The sequence below is a fragment of the Bombina bombina genome, chromosome 1 (genome assembly GCF_027579735.1).
Source record: "Bombina bombina isolate aBomBom1 chromosome 1, aBomBom1.pri, whole genome shotgun sequence".
NCBI classification, from domain to species: Eukaryota; Metazoa; Chordata; class Amphibia; order Anura; family Bombinatoridae; genus Bombina; species Bombina bombina.
This window is the reverse complement of record NC_069499.1, coordinates 1,448,327,294-1,448,347,571: the sequence shown is the minus strand read 5'-3', so window position 1 is coordinate 1,448,347,571 and position 20,278 is coordinate 1,448,327,294.

Sequence of the window (20,278 nt, the reverse complement as noted above, 5' to 3'; positions counted from 1 at the left end):
TCAAGTTATTTAAATCTACTATACATAATTACTAAGTTACAAAAAACTAACAACTATGTTACACAAAATAAAAAACACTAAGTTAAAAAAATAATAAACACTAAATTACACAAAATAAAAAATAAATGATTAAATATTTAAACTAATTACACCTAATCTAATAGCTCTATGAAAATAAAAAAGCCCCCCCCCCCCCAAAAAAAAAAACCCCTAGCCTACAATAAATTACCAATGGCCCTTAAAAGGGCCTTTTGCGGGGCATTGCCTCAAAGAAATCAGCTCTTTTACATGTAAAAAAAAATACAAACACACCCCACAGTACAACATACCACCCACACAACCAAACCCCCAAATAAAATTCTATCTAAAAAACCTAAGCTCCCCATTGCCCTGAAAAGGCCATTTGGATGGGCATTGCCCTTAAAAGGGCATTTAGCTCTTTTTTAGCCCAAAGTCCCTAATCTAAAATTTAACACTAACACTAACCCCCGAAGATCCACTTACAGTTTTTGAAGACCCGACATCCATCCTCAACGAAGCGACAGAAGTCCTCAGCAAAGCCGGTAGAAGTCTTCATCCAAGCGGGCTGAAGTCTTCATCCAGCCGGGCAGAAGTCTTCATCCAGACGGCATCTTCTATCGTCATCCATCCGGAACAGAGCGGCTCCATCTTTAAGACGGCATCTTTTAAATGACGTCATCCAAGATGGCGTCCCTTACATTCCGATTGGCTGATAGAATTCTATCAGCCAATAGAAATTAAGGTGGAAAAAATCAGCCAATAGGATTGAGCTTTCATCCTATTGGCTGATCCAATCAGCCAATAGGATTAAGCTTGAAATCTATTGGCTATTCCAATCAGCCAATGTGTATGGGGAACAATCAGCTTTTTTAGTGCATATTAAAATTAAAAAATCCCTAATCTAAAAAAAAAAAACACCCAAAAAAACACAAAAAACCTAACACTAACCCCGAAATAAGTACTCACCATTCCTGAAGTCTGGCGGTAAAGGTCTTCTTCCAGGCGGGTCCATCTTCAATCTTCATCATGGTGTCGTGGAGCGGAGAAGGCGCCATCTTCATCCAGGTGTCGCGGAGGCGACATGGAGACGGATCGACAGCAGCGCGGTCATCCGACGTGGAGGCTCCTCTCCATGCGATTGTCCGCCGCTCACTTAAGATTGAATGCGAGGTACTCGTTTTATAATAGGGTACCATGCATTCCTATTGGCTGAACAAATTCAAATCAGCCAATAGGGTGAAAGCAGCTTTCATCCTATTGATTGATTTGAATTTGAAGAATCAAATCAGCCAATAGGAATGCAAGGGTACCCCCTATATAAAAGGGGTACCTTGCCTTCAGATTTCAGTGTGCGGCTAGAGACCGCATAAAGAGGAGTTCTGTGTCGAGCGGATGAAGAGGACCACTGACGTCACTGCTGCCAATGGGATGAAACTAGAATATGGACCGCGGCCTGGATGAAGATTGTAGAAGATGCTCCGCTGATGGATGAATATGGATTGTCGCCCTTCATCATTGATGAGTATCCATTTGGGGCTTAGTGTTAGTTTTTTGTTTTTTTTTAAAGATTAGGGATTTTTTTTATTTATTTTGGGCACAAAAAGAGCTGAATGCCCTTTTAACGGCCATGCTGGCAGGGTTTTTCCCCTGCTTTGTTTGCCATGGGCTGCTGACAGCCATTTTACTCACCTCTCGTATTGCTGACTCTGGTGCATAGTGTGTGATGCTGCTCATTTCCTGCATGCCCTTTTATGGCCAGACTGGTGTACATCATCCGTGTGAGAGAGGTTGCAGTCTCAGAATTGTGATGTCATCACTTATTATTTAAAGGGCCTCTGTTCAGTATTCTTTGCCCTTGCGTTGTCTCAGACCTGTTTGTGAGTTCCAGTTCCTGTGTATTACCTGGCTGTCTGACGTCCCTCCAGGTTCCTGATCCCTGGCTTGTTCCTGACTCTACTGTGATCCTTGTTCCTGATTCCGGCTCGTCTGACTACTCACTTTGGCTCCTGACTCGGATCGTCTGACTACCAGCTCTGGTTTTGACTCCTGGCTTGTTATTTGACTCGTGGACTTTTTATTATTTTTTGTTATTAATAAAGGTGTGATTATGTTTGCACTTCTTATCTCAGTCTGATTTCTGGCACTCTGACATTACACAATGGCCATGAATCCTGATGGTGCTAATAATCCATCTTTACCTACCATCATTTCCAGGATGGATGAACAGGATCACTGCTTGGATAAATTTGCACTAGCCCTACAAACCCTGCTAACTCGCACTGCACATTTGGACCGGTGTCCCGCAAGTAATGGCTGCTCCTGTTTCCGCTGATGCACCTAGTCCTACCAGGAGCATGTCCGGTTCTGCACCTCTACCTAAGCGATATGGAGGCGATCCTATTCAGTGCGGAGGGTTTTTGAACCAGGTGGGCATTTATTTTGAGATGTTACCTCAGGCGTCTCCCTTTGACATAGCTAAGGTGGGATTTCTCATCTCGTTACTCTCTGACACAGCTCTTGCCTGGGCTAATCCCTTGTGGGAGACTAATAAACCTGTGATTTCAAATTACCTGAATTTGTTGCCTCCAGACTGGTGTACATCATCCGTGTAAGACAGGTTGCAGTCTCAGAATTGTTATGTCATCACTTATTATTTAAAGGGCCTCTGATCAGTATGCTTTGCCCTTGCGTTGTCTCAGACCTGTTTGTGAGTTCCAGTTCCTGTGTATTACCTGGCTGTCTGACGTCCCTCCTGGTTCCTGATCCCTGGCTTGTTCCTGACTCTGCTGTTCTCCTTGTTCCTGATTCCGGCTCTTCTGACTACCGGCTCCTGACTCGGCTCATCTGACTACCAGTTCTGGTTTTGACTCCTGGCTTGTTATTTGACTTGTGGACTTTATATTATTTTTTGCTATTAATAAAGGTGCGATTATTTTTGCATTTCTCGTCTCAGTCTGATTCCTGGTACCCTGACAAATGCCCATCCAAATGCCCTTTTTGGGGCAATGGGTAGGTATTTTTTTAGTTAGGTTTTATATTTTGGGGGGGGTGCAGGGTTGTAATGTTAGGGGGTAATTGCTATTTTTTAAATGTAAAAGAGCTTGTTAGCTTTGGGGCAATGTCCTGCGAAAGGCCCTTTTAATGGCTATTTGTAGTTAATTTTTAGATTAGTTTTTTTTTAGGGGTGTTTTTTTTGGGGGTATTAGTATAGGAATATTTTTTTAATTTAGATACAGGTTACCCTCATTTTACAATGGTTCAATTTACACCGTTTCAGAATAACAACCTTTTTTTCCAGTCATGTGACTGCTATTGAAAAGCATTGAGAAGCAGTGCATTAATTAAAAAAGCCGGTAGGTGGAGCTGTCCGCTTGTGTTGCAGCAAAGCCAAGTAAGCTGAAATTAATCAGTTTAACCAGACCTGAGCTATCAAGCAGATTTCAAAGAAACAAGATCTTCCTGTCTATAAATCAGTCCAGATTGGAATGCATAGAAAGAACTGTTTGCAGAAAAATGCAATTGAAGTCTGTGTTGTGTGGTTATTTTATTAGGTTTATAATGCTGTTTAGCAAATGTTTTTGTTCATTTAACTTAGTTTAATTATATATTCTGTGTTGTGTGATTATTTTATTAGGTTTATAATGCTGTTTAGCATTTAAAGTCTTCATTTCAAAGCTTTAAAAATAATGTATTAAGTGTTACTTATGACAATTTTGAGATGGGCCTGGAACCTATCTCCCTCACTTCCCATTGACTTACATTATAAACTGGGTTTCAATTTACAACGGTTTTGATTTACAACCATTCTTTCTGGAACCTAACCCCGGCGTAAACTGAGGGCTACCTGTAATTTCATTTGTTATTTTTGTAATGGTAGTTTTTTTTTGTTTTGTTTTTTAGTAATATTAGGATTTATTATTTTTAGTAATGTTAGGTTTGTTTTTTGTTTTTGGTAATGTAGGTTTTTTATTTTTAAATTTTTAAAAAATTTTTAAACAAGTAATTGGCTAGATTATGAGTTTTGCAGTAAGAGCTGCTTTAATTCCGATTGGCTGAATTCTATCAGCCAATCGGAATTAAAGGTGAAAAAATCTGATTGGCTGATCCACTCAGCCAAAAGGATTGAGCTTGCAAATCCAATAGGATTTTATCACCTTGAATTCCGATTGGCTGATTCTGTCAATCGAAATTCAAGGGACGCCATCTTGGATGACGTCACTTAAAGGAACCTTCATTTCAGAAGAGCCGTGGAAAGAAGAGGATGCTCCTCGCCGGATATCTTGAAGATGGAGCCGCTCCGCGCCGGATGTCTTGAAGATGGAGCCGCTCCGCGTGGGATGGATGAAGATAGAAGATGCCGTCTGGATGAAGACTTCTGCCCGTCTGGAGGACCACTTCTTGCCGCTTGGTTGAAGACTTCTCCTGGCTTCGTTGAGGACTTCTTGCCGCTTGGATGAAGACTTCTCCCGGCTTTGTTGAGGATGGATGTCGGGTCTTCAAAAACTGTAAGTGGATCTTCGGGGGTTATTGTTAGCATTTTTTTAAGGGTTTATTGGGTGGGTTTTATTTCTTTCATGTAATTAGCAAGAGTCCATGAGCTAGTGACGTATGGGATATCCATTCCTACCAGGAGGGGCAAAGTTTCCCAAACCTCAAAATGCCTATAAATACACCCCTCACCACACCCACAAATCAGTTTTTACAAACTTTGCCTCCTATGGAGGTGGTGAAGTAAGTTTGTGCTAGATTCTACGTTGAGATGTGCTCCACAGCAGGTTGGAGCCCGGTTTTCCTCTCAGCGTGCAGTGAATGTCAGAGGGATGTGAGGAGAGTATTTCCTGTTTGAATTCAATGATCTCCTTCTACGGGGTCTATTTCATAGGTTCTCTGTTATCGGTCGTAGAGATTCATCTCTTACCTCCCTTTTCAGATCGACGATATACTCTTATATACCATTACCTCTACTGATTCTCGTTTCAGTACTGGTTTGGCTTTCTACTACATGTAGATGAGTGTCCTGGGGTAAGTAAGTCTTATTTTCTGTGACACTCTAAGCTATGGTTGGGCACTTTTGTATAAAGTTCTAAATATATGTATTCAAACATTTATTTGCCTTAACTCAGGATGTTCAACGTTCCTTATTTCAGACAGTCAGTTTCATACTTGGGATAATGCATTTCAATAAATCATTTTTTTCTTACCTTAAAATTTGACTTTTTCCTGTGGGCTGTTAGGCTCGCGGGGGCTGAAAATGCTTCATTTTATTGCGTCATTCTTGGCGCGGACTTTTTTGGCGCAAAAAGTTTTTTCTGTTTCCGGCGTCATACGTGTCGCCGGAAGTTGCGTAATTTTTTGATGTTTTTTTGCGCCAAAAGTGTCGGCGTTCCGGATGTGGCGTCATTTTTGGCGCCAAAAGCATTTAGGCGCCAAATAATATGGGCGTCTTTTTTGGCGCTAAAAAAATATGGGCGTCATTTTTGTCTCCACAAAAAAAGCTAAGTTACAAAAAATAAAAAAATAAGTTACAAACATGTTAAAAATATTACAACAATTTTAAGCTACTTACACCTAATCTAAGCCCCCTAATAAAATAACAACCCCCCCCAAAATAAAGCTGGGAAAAAGCCGAAGGGCAGCGAGATCGGATGAGTGATAACTGTCACAGTCCGCTGCTCATCGCCCCGCGGCTTTTTGACAGCTTTATTTGATAACTTAGGCGAACGTATTCAAGGTCCGCGGCGGCGAAGGTAGGCGAGCTTAGGCGGACGTATTGGGCCGGCGAAGCCAGAAAAGTAGACGGCTTGATAACTACCCCCCAAAGCCGCGGGGCGATGAGCAGCGGACTGTGACAGTTATCACTCATCCGATCTCGCTGCCCTTCGGCTTTTTCCCAGCTTTATTGCTAGCCTGCCACTAAGCACTCACACTAAACTACACTGTTCTACCCCCTATACCGGCGCCCCCGGAGCCCCCCGCAACTAAATAAAGTTACTAACCCCTAAACCGCCGCTCCTAGACCCCGCCGCAACTCTTATAAATGTATTAACCCCTAAACCGCCGCTCCTAGACCCCGCCGCAAGTCTTATAAATGTATTAACCCCTAAACCGCCGCTCCCGGACACCGCTGCCACCTACAGTAAACCTAGTAACCCCTATCCTGCCCCCCCTACACCGTAGCCACCTATAATAAATTTATTAACCCCTAATCTGCCCCCCCTACACCGTCGCCACCTATAATAAATTTATTAACCCCTATCCTGCCCCCCACTACGCCGCCGCCACTGTAATAAAATTATTAACCCCTAAACCTAAGTCTAACCCTAACCCTAACGCCCCCCTAACTTAAATATTAATTAAATAAATCTAAATAAATTAACTCTTATTAACTAAATGAATCCTATTTAAAACTAAATACTTACCTTTAAAATAAACCCTAATATAGCTACAATATAAATAATAATTATATTCTAGCTATCTTAGGATTTATATTTATTTTACAGGTAACTTTCAATTTATTTTAACCATGTCCAATAACTATTAAATAGTTATTAACTATTTAATAGCTTACCTAGCTAAAATAAAGAGAAATGTACCTGTTAAATAAATCCTAACCTAAGTTACAATTACACCTAACACTACACTATACTTTAATAAATTATTCCTATTTAAAAATAAATACTTACCTGTAAAATAAACCCTAAGATAGCTACAATGTAATTAATAATGATATTATAGCTATCTTAGGATTTATATTTATTTTACAGGTAACTTTGTATTTATTTTAGCTAGTTAGAATAGTTATTAAATAGTTATTAACTATTTAATAACTACCTAGCTAAAAGAAATACAAAATTAAATGTAAAATAAATCCTAACCTAAGTTACAATTAAACCTAATACTACACTATCATTAAATTAACTAAATAAACTACATACAAATAACTACAATTAAATACAATTACATAAACTAACTAAAGTACCAAAAATAAAAAAAGCTAAGTTACAAAAAATAAAAAAATAAGTTACAAACATGTTAAAAATATTACAACAATTTTAAGCTACTTACACCTAATCTAAGCCCCCTAATAAAATAACAAACCCCCCCAAAATAAAAAAAATCCCTACCCTATTCTAAATTAAATAAATTTCAAAGCTCTTTTACCTTACCAGCCCTTAAAAGGGCCATTTGTGGGGGCATACCCCAAAAAGTTCAGCTCTTTTGCCTGTAAAAGAAAAATACAACCCCCCCCCAACATTAAAACCCACCACCCACATACCCCTAATCTAACCCAAACCCCCCTTACAAAAACCTAACACTAATCCCCTGAAGATCATCCTACCTTGAGTCGTCTTCACTCAGCCGAGCCACCGATGGAACTGAAGAGGACATCCGGAGCGGAAGAAGTTAATCCTCCAAGCGGCGCTGAAGAAATCTTCCATCCGATGAAGTCATCATCCAGGCGGCGCTGAAGAAGTCTTCGATCCGGCCGATGTCATCTTCAAAGAGGCGCTGAAGAGGTCTTCTATCCGGGCGAAGTCATCTTCCAAGCCGGGTCTTGAATCTTCCTTCCGCCGACGCGGAACCACCTTCTTCACCGACGGACTACGACGAATGACGGCTCCTTTAAGGGACGTCATCCAAGATGGCGTCCCCTCAATTCCGATTGGCTGATATGATTCTATCAGCCAATCGGAATTAAGGTAGGAAAATCTGATTGGCTGATGGAATCAGCCAATCAGATTCAAGTTCAATCCGATTGGCTGATCCAATCAGCCAATCAGATTGAGCTCGCATTCTATTGGCTGATCGGAACAGCCAATAGAATACGAGCTCAATCTGATTGGCTGATTCCATCAGCCAATCAGATTTTTCCTACCTTAATTCCGATTGGCTGATAGAATCCTATCAGCCAATCGGAATTGAGGGGACGCCATCTTGGATGACGTCCCTTAAAGGAGCCGTCATTCGTCGTAGTCCGTCGGTGAAGAAGGTGGTTCCGCGTCGGCGGAAGGAAGATTCAAGACCCGGCTTGGAAGATTACTTCGCCCGGATAGAAGACCTCTGCAGCGCCTCTTTGAAGATGACATCGGCCGGATCGAAGACTTCTTCAGCGCCGCCTGGATGATGACTTCATCGGATGGAAGATTTCTTCAGCGCCGCTTGGAGGATTAACTTCTTCCGCTCCGGATGTCCTCTTCAGTTCCATCGGTGGCTCGGCTGAGTGAAGACGACTCAAGGTAGGATGATCTTCAGGGGATTAGTGTTAGGTTTTTGTAAGGGGGGTTTGGGTTAGATTAGGGGTATGTGGGTGGTGGGTTTTAATGTTGGGGGGGGGTTGTATTTTTCTTTTACAGGCAAAAGAGCTGAACTTTTTGGGGCATGCCCCCACAAATGGCCCTTTTAAGGGCTGGTAAGGTAAAAGAGCTTTGAAATTTATTTAATTTAGAATAGGGTAGGGATTTTTTTTATTTTGGGGGGGGTTTGTTATTTTATTAGGGGGCTTAGATTAGGTGTAAGTAGCTTAAAATTGTTGTAATATTTTTAACATGTTTGTAACTTATTTTTTTATTTTTTGTAACTTAGCTTTTTTTATTTTTTGTACTTTAGTTAGTTTATGTAATTGTATTTAATTGTAGTTATTTGTATGTAGTTTATTTAGTTAATTTAATGATAGTGTAGTATTAGATTTAATTATAACTTTGGTTAGGATTTATTTTACAGGTAATTTTGTATTTCTTTTAGCTAGGTAGTTATTAAATAGTTAATAACTATTTAATAACTATTCTAACTAGCTAAAATAAATACAAAGTTACCTGTAAAATAAATATAAATCCTAAAATAGCTATAATATAATTATTAATTACATTGTAGCTATCTTAGGGTTTATTTTACAGGTAAGTATTTATTTTTAAATAGGAATAATTTATTAAAGTATAGTGTAGTGTTAGGTGTAATTGTAACTTAGGTTAGGATTTATTTCACAGGTACATTTCTCTTTATTTTAGCTAGGTAAGCTATTAAATAGTTAATAACTATTTAATAGTTATTGGACATGGTTAAAATAAATTGAAAGTTACCTGTAAAATAAATATAAATCCTAAGATAGCTAGAATATAATTATTATTTATATTGTAGCTATATTAGGGTTTATTTTAAAGGTAAGTATTTAGTTTTAAATAGGATTCATTTAGTTAATAAGAGTTAATTTATTTAGATTTATTTAATTAATATTTAAGTTAGGGGGGCGTTAGGGTTAGGGTTAGACTTAGGTTTAGGGGTTAATAATTTTATTACAGTGGCGGCGGCGTAGTGGGGGGCAGGATAGGGGTTAATAAATTTATTATAGGTGGCGACGGTGTAGGGGGGGCAGATTAGGGGTTAATAAATTTATTATAGGTGGCGACGGTGTAGGGGGGCAGGATAGGGGTTAATACATTTAATATAGGTTGCGGCGGGTTCAGGGAGCGGCGGTTTAGGGGTTAATACATTTATTATAGTTGCGGTGGGCTCCGGGAGCGGCGGTTTAGGGGTTAATATGTATAGAGTAGCTTGCGGTGGGCTCCGGGAGCGGCGGTTTAGGGGGTAATAACTTTATTTAGTTGCGGCGGTCTAGGGGGGGTCAGATTAGCGGTGTTTAGACTCGGGGTACATGTTAGGGTGTTAGGTGTAGACAGCTCCCATAGGAATCAATGGGATGTCTGTCAGCAGCGAACTTGTACTTTCGCTATGGTCAGACTCCCATTGATTCCTATGGGATCCGCCGCCTCCAGGCTGGCGCTTTGAAAACCAGGTACGCTGGGCCGTAAAAGTGCCGAGCGTACCTGCTAGTTTTTTGATAACTAGCAAAAGTAGTGAGAATGTGCCGCACTTGTGTGCGGAACATCTGGAGTGACGTAAGAATCGATCTGTGTAGGACTGAGTCCGGCGGATCGAAGTTTACGTCACAAAATTCTACTTTTGCCGGTCTCGAGCCTTTGATAACTAAGGCGAATCAGCCGCGCCACAAATACGCTGCGGAATTCCAGCGTATTTGAGGTTGACGGCTTGATAACTAGGCCCCCCTTTGACAGCTTTATTTGATAACTTAGGCGAACGTATTCAAGGTCCGCGGGGGCAAAGGTAGGCGAGCTCAGGCGGACGTATTGGGCCGGCGAAGCCAGAAAAGTAGACGGCTTGATAACTACCCCCCAATGTCACAACTGTCTCATACATCAATCATCAAGGAGGGACTCACAGTCCTCTGGCCATGAAAGAAGTATCTCGAATTCTGGTATGGGCGGAATCCAGCTCCTGTCTAGTTTCTGTGGTTCATATCCCAGGTATAGACAATTGGGAAGCGGATTATCTCAGTCGCCAAACGTTACATCCGGGCGAATGGTCTCTTCACCCAGAGGTATTTCTTCAGATTGTTCAAATGTGGGGTCTTCCAGAAATAGATCTGAAGGCTTCTCATCTAAACAAGAAACTTCCCAGGTATCTGTCCAGATCCAGGGATCCTCAAGCGGAAGCAGTGGATGCGTTGTCACTTCCTTGGAAGTATCATCCTGCCTATATCTTTCCGCCTCTAGTTCTTCTTCCAAGAGTAATCTCCAAGGAATGTTCGTTTGTTCTGCTGGTGGCTCCAGCATGGCCTCACAGGTTTTGGTATGCGGATCTTGTCCGGATGGCCTCTTGCCAACCGTGGACTCTTCCGTTAAGACCAGACCTTTTGTCACAAGGTCCTTTTTTCCATCAGGATCTCAAATCCTTAAATTTAAAGGTATGGAGATTGAACGCTTGATTCTTAGTCAAAGAGGTTTCTCTGACTGATTAATACTATGTTACAGGCTCGTAAATCCATATCTAGGGAGATCTAGGGAGATATATTATAGAGTCTGGAAGACTTATATTTCTTGGTGTCTTTCTCGTCATTTTTCCTGGCATTCTTTTAGAATTCCGAGAATTTTACAGTTTCTTCAGGATGGTTTGGATAAAGGTTTGTCTGCAAGTTCCTTGAAAGGACAAATCTCTGCTCTTTCTGTTCTTTTTCACAGAAAGATTGCTAATCTTCCTGATATTCATTGTTTTGTACAAGCTTTGGTTCGTATAAAACCTGTCATTAAGTCAATTTCTCCTCCTTGGAGTTTGAATTTGGTTCTGGGGGCTCTTCAAGCTCCTCCATTTGAACCTATGCATTCTTTGGACATTAAATTACTTTCTTGGAAAGTTTTGTTCCTTTTGGCCATCTCTTCTGCCAGAAGAGTCTCTGAATTATCTGCTCTTTCTTGTGAGTCTCCTTTTCTGATTTTTCATCAGGATAAGGCAGTGTTGCGAACTTCTTTTAAATTTTTACCTAAGGTTGTGAATTCTAACAACATTAGTAGAAAAATTGTGGTTCCTTCATTATGTCCTAATCCTAAGAATTTTAAGGAGAAATCATTGCATTCTTTGGATGTAGTTAGAGCTTTGAAATATTATGTTGAAGCTACTAAGAATTTCCGAAAGACTTCTAGTCTATTTGTTGTCTTTTCCGGTTCTAGGAAAGGTCAGAAGGCTTCTGCCATTTCTTTGGCATCTTGGTTGAAACTTTAATTCATCATGCTTATGTCGAGTCGGGTAAAACTCCGCTTCAAAGGATTACAGCTCATTCTACTAGGTCAGTTTCTACTTCCTGGGCATTTAGGAATGAAGCTTCTGTTGATCAGATTTGCAAAGCAGCAACTTGGTCTTCTTTGCATACTTTTACTAAATTCTACCATTTTGATGTGTTTTCTTCTTCTGAAGCAGTTTTTGGTAGAAAAGTACTTCAGGCAGCTGTTTCAGTTTGATTCTTCTGCTTATGATTTCAGTTTTTTTCATTATAAGATTTAAACTTTGTTTTGGGTGTGGATTATTTTCAGCGGAATTGGCTGTCTTTATTTTATCCCTCCCTCTCTAGTGACTCTTGCGTGGAAGATCCACATCTTGGGTAGTCATTATCCCATATGTCACTAGCTCATGGACTCTTGCTAATTACATGAAAGAAAACATAATTTATGTAAGAACTTACCTGATAAATTCATTTCTTTCATATTAGCAAGAGTCCATGAGGCCCACCCTTTTTTGTGGTGGTTATGATTTTTTTGTATAAAGCACAATTATTCCAATTCCTTATTTTTTATGCTTTCGCACTTTTTTCTTATCACCCCACTTCTTGGCTATGCGTTAAACTGATTTGTGGGTGTGGTGAGGGGTGTATTTATAGGCATTTTGAGGTTTGGGAAACTTTGCCCCTCCTGGTAGGAATGTATATCCCATACGTCACTAGCTCATGGACTCTTGCTAATATGAAAGAAAGGAATTTATCAGGTAAGTTCTTACATAAATTATGTTTTTTAGATTAGGGTTTGGGTGGAAAAAGAGCTAAATGCCCTTTTCAGGGCAATGGGGAGCTTAGGTTTTTTTAGTTAGGATTTTATTTGGGGGGTTTTACTGTTGGGGGGGTGTTTGTATTTTTTTTTACAGGTAAAAGAGCTGATTTCTTTGGGGCAATGTCCCGCAAAAGGCCCTTTTAAGGGCTATTGGCAGTTTAGTTTAGGCTAGGGTTTTTTTATTTTTGGGGGCTTTTTTATTTTGATAGGGCTATTAGATTAGGTGTAATTAGTTTAAATATTTGATCATTTCTTTTTTATTTTGTGTAATTTAGTGGGGTTTTTTTGTAATTTAGTTAATTATATTTAATAAATGTAATGTATTTAATTGTAGTGTAAGGTTAGGTGTTAGTGTAACTCAGGTTAGGTTTTATTTTACAGGTAAATTTGTATTTATTTTAGCTAGGTAGTTAGTAATTAGTTAATAAATATTTACTAACTAGCCTACCTAGTTAAAATAAAGACAAACTTAGCTGTGAAATAAAAATAAAACGTAAGCTAGATACAATGTAACTATTAGCTATATTGTAGCTAGCTTAGGGGTTATTTTACAGGTATTTAGCTTTAAATATGAATTATTTAGTTATTAATAGTAGGCTTTATTTAGATTTATTTTAATTACATTAAAGTTAGTGGGTGTTAGGGTTAGGGGTTAATAACTTTAGAATAGTGGCGGCGACGTTGGGGGTGGAAGATTAGGGGTTAATAACTGTAATGTAGGTGGCGGCGACATTGGGGGCGGCAGATTAGGGGTTAATAATTTTATTTTAGTGTTTGCGTTGCAGGAGTGCAGCGGTTTAGGGGTTAATATGTTTTTTAGGGGTTAATAGTTTAATAGTTGCGATGTAGGGGGATGGTGGTTTAGAAGTTAATAGGTTTATTTAGGTATTTGCAATGCGGGGGGATTGTGGTTTAAGGGTTAATAGGTTAATTTAGACGTTGTGATGTGGGGGGGTTTAGGGGTTAATAGGTTTATTTAGGCATGCAGGGGGATGGCGGTTTAGGGGTTAATAGTGTAATTTATGGGTGTAGGTGTACTTTGTAACATATTTTTTATGTGTTTTGTGAAACTTTTGTGTTTCGGGAAACGCATTACTACAGGTCTTTGAGTGTGGAATGGATCGTTGCGGTATAGGTCATATCGCTCACGGGAAAGCCATACCATGCGACTTGTAATACTGTTCCGCGTGCAAAGACCATATTGCGCGCAGTTAAGATATACCGCTCAACTTGTAATCCGGGCCATAATTTGCCTAGATCCTATGCAGGTCACTATATTTGAGCTGCTATGAAAAAATCCAACAACATCAGATTTTTTATTAAAAAAACTTCTCTTAGTATTACTATTATTTAGTGGCAATGAACTATATACCGGTCACAAAATAACAACAGAATCTGATGGTTGTTTAGCGTGACACCCACTGCTATAACACTATTATATAGCATTATATAGGTACCCATGTTATAGTCAGTTAAGGACTAGGGAAGAGTAGCACTCAAATAACAAATACAGGTAAAGGAGCTGTTTGCAAAAAAAATAAGTATATTCCATTCTGAAATTGTGAGCATTTCAGTTTCTGTTCGAGATGGAAGTGCAGAACACTGTTATAGTCCACGCACACAGCCAGTGTCTGCACATTCTAGTGACCTATTTATAACTGTCTCTAATAGGCCTAAATTACAACATGGCAGCTTTCATTGTTTTAGAGACCTTAAAAGGGCCTTTGGCGGGGCATTGCCCCAAAGAAATCAGCTCTTTTACCTGTAAATACAAACAACCCTCCAACAGTAAAACCCACCACCCACACAACCAAACCCCCCAAATAAAATCCTATCTAAAAACACCTAAGCTAACCATTGCCCTGAAAAGGGCATTTGGATGGGCATTGCCCTTAAAAGGGCATTTATCTCTTTTACAGTGCCAAAAACCTTAAGCTAAAAAGTCTTCATCCAAGCGGGCAGAAGTCCTCATTGAAGCCGGCAGAAGTCTTCATCCAAGCGGGCAGAAGTCTTCATCCAGACGGCATCTTCTATCTTCATCCATCCGGCGTGGAGCGGGTCCATCTTCAAGACATCCGGCGCGGAGCATCCTCTTCTTCCGATGGCTGTTGAAGAATGAAGTTTCCCTTTAAATGACGTCATCCAAGATGGCGTCCCTTACATTCCGATTGGCAGATAGAATTCTATCAGCCAATGGGAATTAAGGGGGAAAAAATCCTATTGGCTGTTGCAATCAGCCAATAGGATTGAGCTTTCATCCTATTGTTTGATCCAATCAGCCAACAGGATTGAGCTCACATTCTATTGGCTATTCCAATCAGCTCCACGCCGGATGGATGAAGATAGAAGATGCCATCTGGATGAAGACTTCTGCCCGCTTGGATGAAGTCTTCTGCCGCCTGGATGAGGATGGCTGTCCGATCTTCAAAAACTGTAAGTGGATTGTCGGGGGTTAGTGTTAGGTTTTTTAAGGGTTTATTGGGTGTTTTTTTAAGCTTAGGGTTTTGGGTAATGTGAAAGAGCTAAATGCCCTTTTAAGGACAATGCCCATCCAAATGCACTTTTCAGGGCAATGGGGAGCTTAAGTTTATTTAGATAGGGTTGTTTGTATTTTTTTTTTTTTACAGGTAAAAGAGCTGATTTCTTTGGGGCAATGCCCCGCAAAAGGCCCTTTTAAGGGCCATCGGCAGTTTAGTGTAGGCTAGGTTTTTTTTTATTTTGGGGGGGCTTTTTTATTTTGTTAGGGCTATTAGATTAGGAGTAATTCATTTTAATTTTTGATAATTTATTTTTTTATTTTGTGTAATTTAGTGTTTATTTTTTTTTGTAATTTAGATAAATGTATTTTGTTAATTTAATTGATTTAATTTTATTGTAATGTTAGGTTTTAGTGTAAGGCAGGTTAGGTTTTATTTTACAGGTAAATTTGTATTTATTTTAACTAGGTAGCTAGTAAATAGTTAATAACTATTTACTAACTAGTCAAAATAAATACAAACTTAGCTGTGAAATAAAAATAAAACCTAAGATAGCTACAATGTAACTATTAGTTATATTGTAGCTAGCTTAGGGTTTATTTTACAGGTAAGTATGTATTTAGTTTTATATAGAAATTAGTTATTAATAGTAGGTTTTATTTAGATTTATTTTAATTATATTTAAGTTAGGGGTTGTTAGGGTTAGGGTTACGTTAGGGTTAAGTTTAGGGGTTAATAGGTTTATTATAGCGGCGGAGTGGGCGGATGGCAGATTAGGGGTTAATAATATTTAAATAGTGTTTTTGATGCAGGAGGGCGGCGGTTTAGGAGTTAATAATTTTATTATAGTGGCGACAATGTCAGGGAGCGGCGAAATAGGGGTTAATACATTTTTTAAGTGGCAGCGATGTCCGGAGCGATTTTATGCTACAGATTTGTAACTTAAAACTCATAACTACTGACTTTAGATGGCGGTACGAATCTTGTCGGTATAGGGTGTACCACTTTTTTGGCCTCACAGCAAGACTCGTAATACCGGCGCTATGGAAGTCCCATTGAAGAAGGACTTTTTTAAAAGTGCGGTACTGACGTTGCGTGACGGACAAAAAAGTGTGTGGTACACCTAAACCTGCAAGACTTGTAATAGCAGCGGCAGGGAAAAAGCATTGTTATGGGCCATAACAATGCTTTTTCACTCATAACGCAAAACCCGTACTTTGGTTGTAAGATAGCCAAATTATAATCTGACAGTACTGGTACAAAAATATGGTTTAACTGAGAAGCCAAGGACTTACCATGGGGTTTTATATAAGTTGAGCTGAAACACCTGGGTACTAACGGGTTGTTAAAGATTAGTCAGGATAATAAAGCGGAACTACAAAGGTGCCTTATTGGAAAATATGAATTATCTTTCAGAACAATATTATAACAATGCACTGCTCCTAACCAGTCGGGGGAGTATAAAATGAAAAGGGAACATTGGTTATTTAACATGAAAGATATACTATGGCTATTTTCAGTATTGTAAAATTAAATATGGGAAAACAAACTGTCTTCTGCAGCACCTATTAAAGACATATGAAATCCGCTAATTAAGATACCATCTAGAACGCATATTTATTATATAAGCTAACTGTACTAGGAAGTAGAGCTATAGTTTGTGGGTAAAAACAAAAGTGTTGCAGTAAAGTTGTGGCACCAGAGTGTATGGTACACGATAGGTTTAATAAAGCGACTGTAATCCGTATTTTTGAGCCGGGCTACTAGCTAAGACAAAATGTTACTCGCCACCAACACCACACCCTGTATTTCACCCCCTCTTTGCATATATTTAGCTATTGTGAAACATTTTGTAATATTGTTTTTATTTTATACCATAACAAATTAAATAATGCTACATACAGTAATAAATTAACAAAAATACATTCATAGCAGTTAGAAACATCAAGTAGAAGTTCTGGGGAAAATGACAGCTGGATAGAAAAAGGAAGCTGTTGAATGGAGAGAATGCAGAGAGAGCTGATAGTCATGGAAGGTGATAGCAAACCTGCAGATTTTATTTTAATAATTCTCATCTCTCCCTTCTCTCTCTTTACTATAATTATCGGCTCCCTCCTCTCTTCAATCTCTCTTTTTACCCTCTCCCTTCTCTCGCAGGCCATATCTTCTCTTTACACTCTCTTTCCCCTCTCTCATAAAAAATAAATATGGAAAAGAGCAGAGTGTCCCCTATGGTATTATCTTAAGGATTAGTTAAGATGTCACTAGAAATTAAGTTACAATAAGACAGCAGTACATTAATATAAACTTTGCAACATATTGAACAGAACTATAGTAATCAGCTCTAATAAATGTGGATATTTTTAGATCTTAAAGTTCAACAGTAAAGTTATAGTTATAGGGGGTCGGAACTGGGACCATTATGGATAGCGTATATGATATCTAGATGCCTTGTAGAGCTGTGTCTTAATAGGTACTCTATACTCTGGCTGTGTGGCCTTCATGACGAGTGAAATAAAATACTGAAGCAGCCTAGAGAGATAATGAAATATAGGTAGCTAGCAAGGATATGTTTTGACCACTAAAGCTACCTATATAGAGCACTTAAAGATATGGCATAATACATATATAACAATTACCTTACTCCTAATTTGGTTTGGAAGATCAGGAGTCTCCAGCGAAACCATGTCCGGATGGCAGTAATCAAAAAGGGGGAAAGAATGCATACCAAGTTGCACTTAAGAGGTAATGTTGCTCCCACCGAAGAGGGATTCCCTCAGATGTTGTCGCTGTTCCCGGATCTGAAAGTAAAGTGCTTTGGTCTCTCATCTGGCGGTAAGTAGTAGTAGTTCCGATCTGCTCCGAAGGTGTCCTGAGATCAAGACATCTTGGCTTTCCTAAGCGCTCATCATGGGCATAGTGTTGTCCGTGAAGGCTCTCAGTGGCAGCGCTCACTAACAGGAGTTCCTCTGTAAGCCGTTCGGTCTCATGGTATGTCTTGTCTCCAGCCGACTTCATATCAAAAGTGTACGGTAGATGCTGGGGCCCCTGAAAACCACCTCTACCGTTGATTTTATCAGGCGGGCATGGGCAGACCTCTGTTGAGGCCTCAATTTTATTTGCTGGACTAGAGGCTGTGCTCAGAGCTTTGGTAAATGCAAGTTGGTAGTAGTCTAGGAGTCTGCCAAGTTCAAACAGAATCTGGTGAGCACTTTCCATGGCAAATATGTTAATCAGTAGCAGGCGAAGAAGGCAGAACTAGATTCTGAATAATGGTGTCTTAGATCGTGCGAGAGAGTATGGGCTTATTTGCAGTGACTGGAAAGATAGCAGTGCTACATAACGACAGGGCCACTGGGGTTACCTGCCGGAGGGGTCAAATTGAAGATCACAATCTTCAGTATGAATTGGTAATCTTGACGAATCTGTGCAGTCTCACAGCCACGAGGGTGGAAAGATGGCCACAGCTTATGCAGTGGCAGAATAGGCCTCCGGTCCTAGCTTGGAGCTGTCACACCGGTAGCTAATTTTAGCATTAACCTATTGCTGGGTAGAAGTCCAGGGTTTAATCAAAGAATATCACAAGGTTTAATTTTGTTATACACGGCATCCAGGGTCAATTTTTTTTTTTTTTACTTTATTTATAATATGAAGATCCATTTCACTTACAACACAGTTATTTCAAGTAGTGCAAATACTTTGTGATTAGTTACAGCAGCAAGAAGGGTGGCATTAAATATCTGGGAATACACAAAATGCAAATTTATCAACAATAATACTTCCCAAGCTGTATTATAATGAGATACCATGACCCTGAGTTCTGCCAGCTTTTAGTTGAAATGTCCTTTATGAAGCGGCCTGGATTTCTTTTTTTTTAACATTTATGGAAGAAAGGAAGAAAGAAAGATAGGCAAAAAAGAAAACAGAGAAAAAACAACAACAAAATAAACCAGTAAAACTATTTAATTCAACTTAACTTACCCAGAGTGCGTCCAGATCGCCCCCCACAGGCCAGCATCAGAAACATCTTAGGATAGATAAGAGTTCAGTCAGCAGAACATTCATACACAGGTATCGCCAGTCTAGGTTTCGCTGTTTGGGAAGCACCAATTACCCCTCCGATTTTCATTTAGGATATATAGGCTATTCCGAAATGGGAAGATAACCCTTTCTGTAACTGCATCTGGTAAATACCGTAGATATTTATGGAGAAAACGTTTAATTCTTTTCTCAGGGTCTCCCTTTGTATCTGCTTGCTCGACTAACATCTGAGTGTGTATGTTCCTGATTAGTTTTTGGAATGGAGGAGACTTATTGCTGGCCCAACCTGCCAAGATGTGCTGTTTGCCAGTGTGATAACTGTGGAGATAAAGGTGTCTGAATTAAGTCTCTCATTAGTGGATACTAAGAATATTATATGTTGTGCAGAAAGTTTGACCCGCATTTTGTTGACCTTGGCCAGCCAGTAAGATATTTTCTGCCAATAACTTTGCAATTTAGGGCAGTTCCACAGTAGATGTATCCAATCTGGTGCCACAAAGCTGCACTTGGTGCACATATTCCTTGCCCCCAGTACCCATTTAGAACGAAGACCGGGTGTTATGTAAGCCTGCTGTAATATTTTTAAATGGGATTCTCGTAGGGTGGAGGAAATAGTTATGGCCTGTATTTTATCTAAGCTATCTTCGATCAAAGGTTTGTCTACCGTTAGGAGATCATATCCCGACCATTTAGATAATATCTTTTGCATGGCAGTGTCTTCAAGATGGAGGAGCAAGAGGTTGTATATATGCGTGAGTTTATAAGACCCTTGTCTTGCCAATATGCAAAGCTTATCTATATTGGATGCGTCCCTGTTAAGTAAGCCATCTGATTTCAATTTATTTATGTAGTGTCTACACTGAAAATATGCAAATTTGTGAGTGCCGGGGAGGGCGTACGTGTTTTATAATTCCTGAAAGGATAGGATTTCCAAGGTTACAGGGTTATACAACTGCCTAAGTGTAGTGAGGTGCTTCTCCTGCCATAACCGAAAGGCTTCTGTAGTATAACTAGGAAGAAACCGTAGATTCCCTTGGATTGGTAAATATTTACTCACCGACTTATCCACCCCCCAAAATCTGCAAAGTTTGGCCCATGCTCTCAAAGGATCCCTGTAAAGAATATGGTTTTGTATATGTGGTGGCAGCGAGGACATGTCCGCATGGGGGAGAAATGCAAGATGTATCGGGGCAATAAGACGCTGTTCCAGGACAGGGACAGTGAAATTATTATCACTAACTAGCCAGTCGAGAATTAGTTTTGCTAAGGTAGCCCAATTGTACCATACAATATTAGGGAGACGAAGACCACCCCTATTCGTTGGCATCATCAGGTAATTCTTCCCTATCC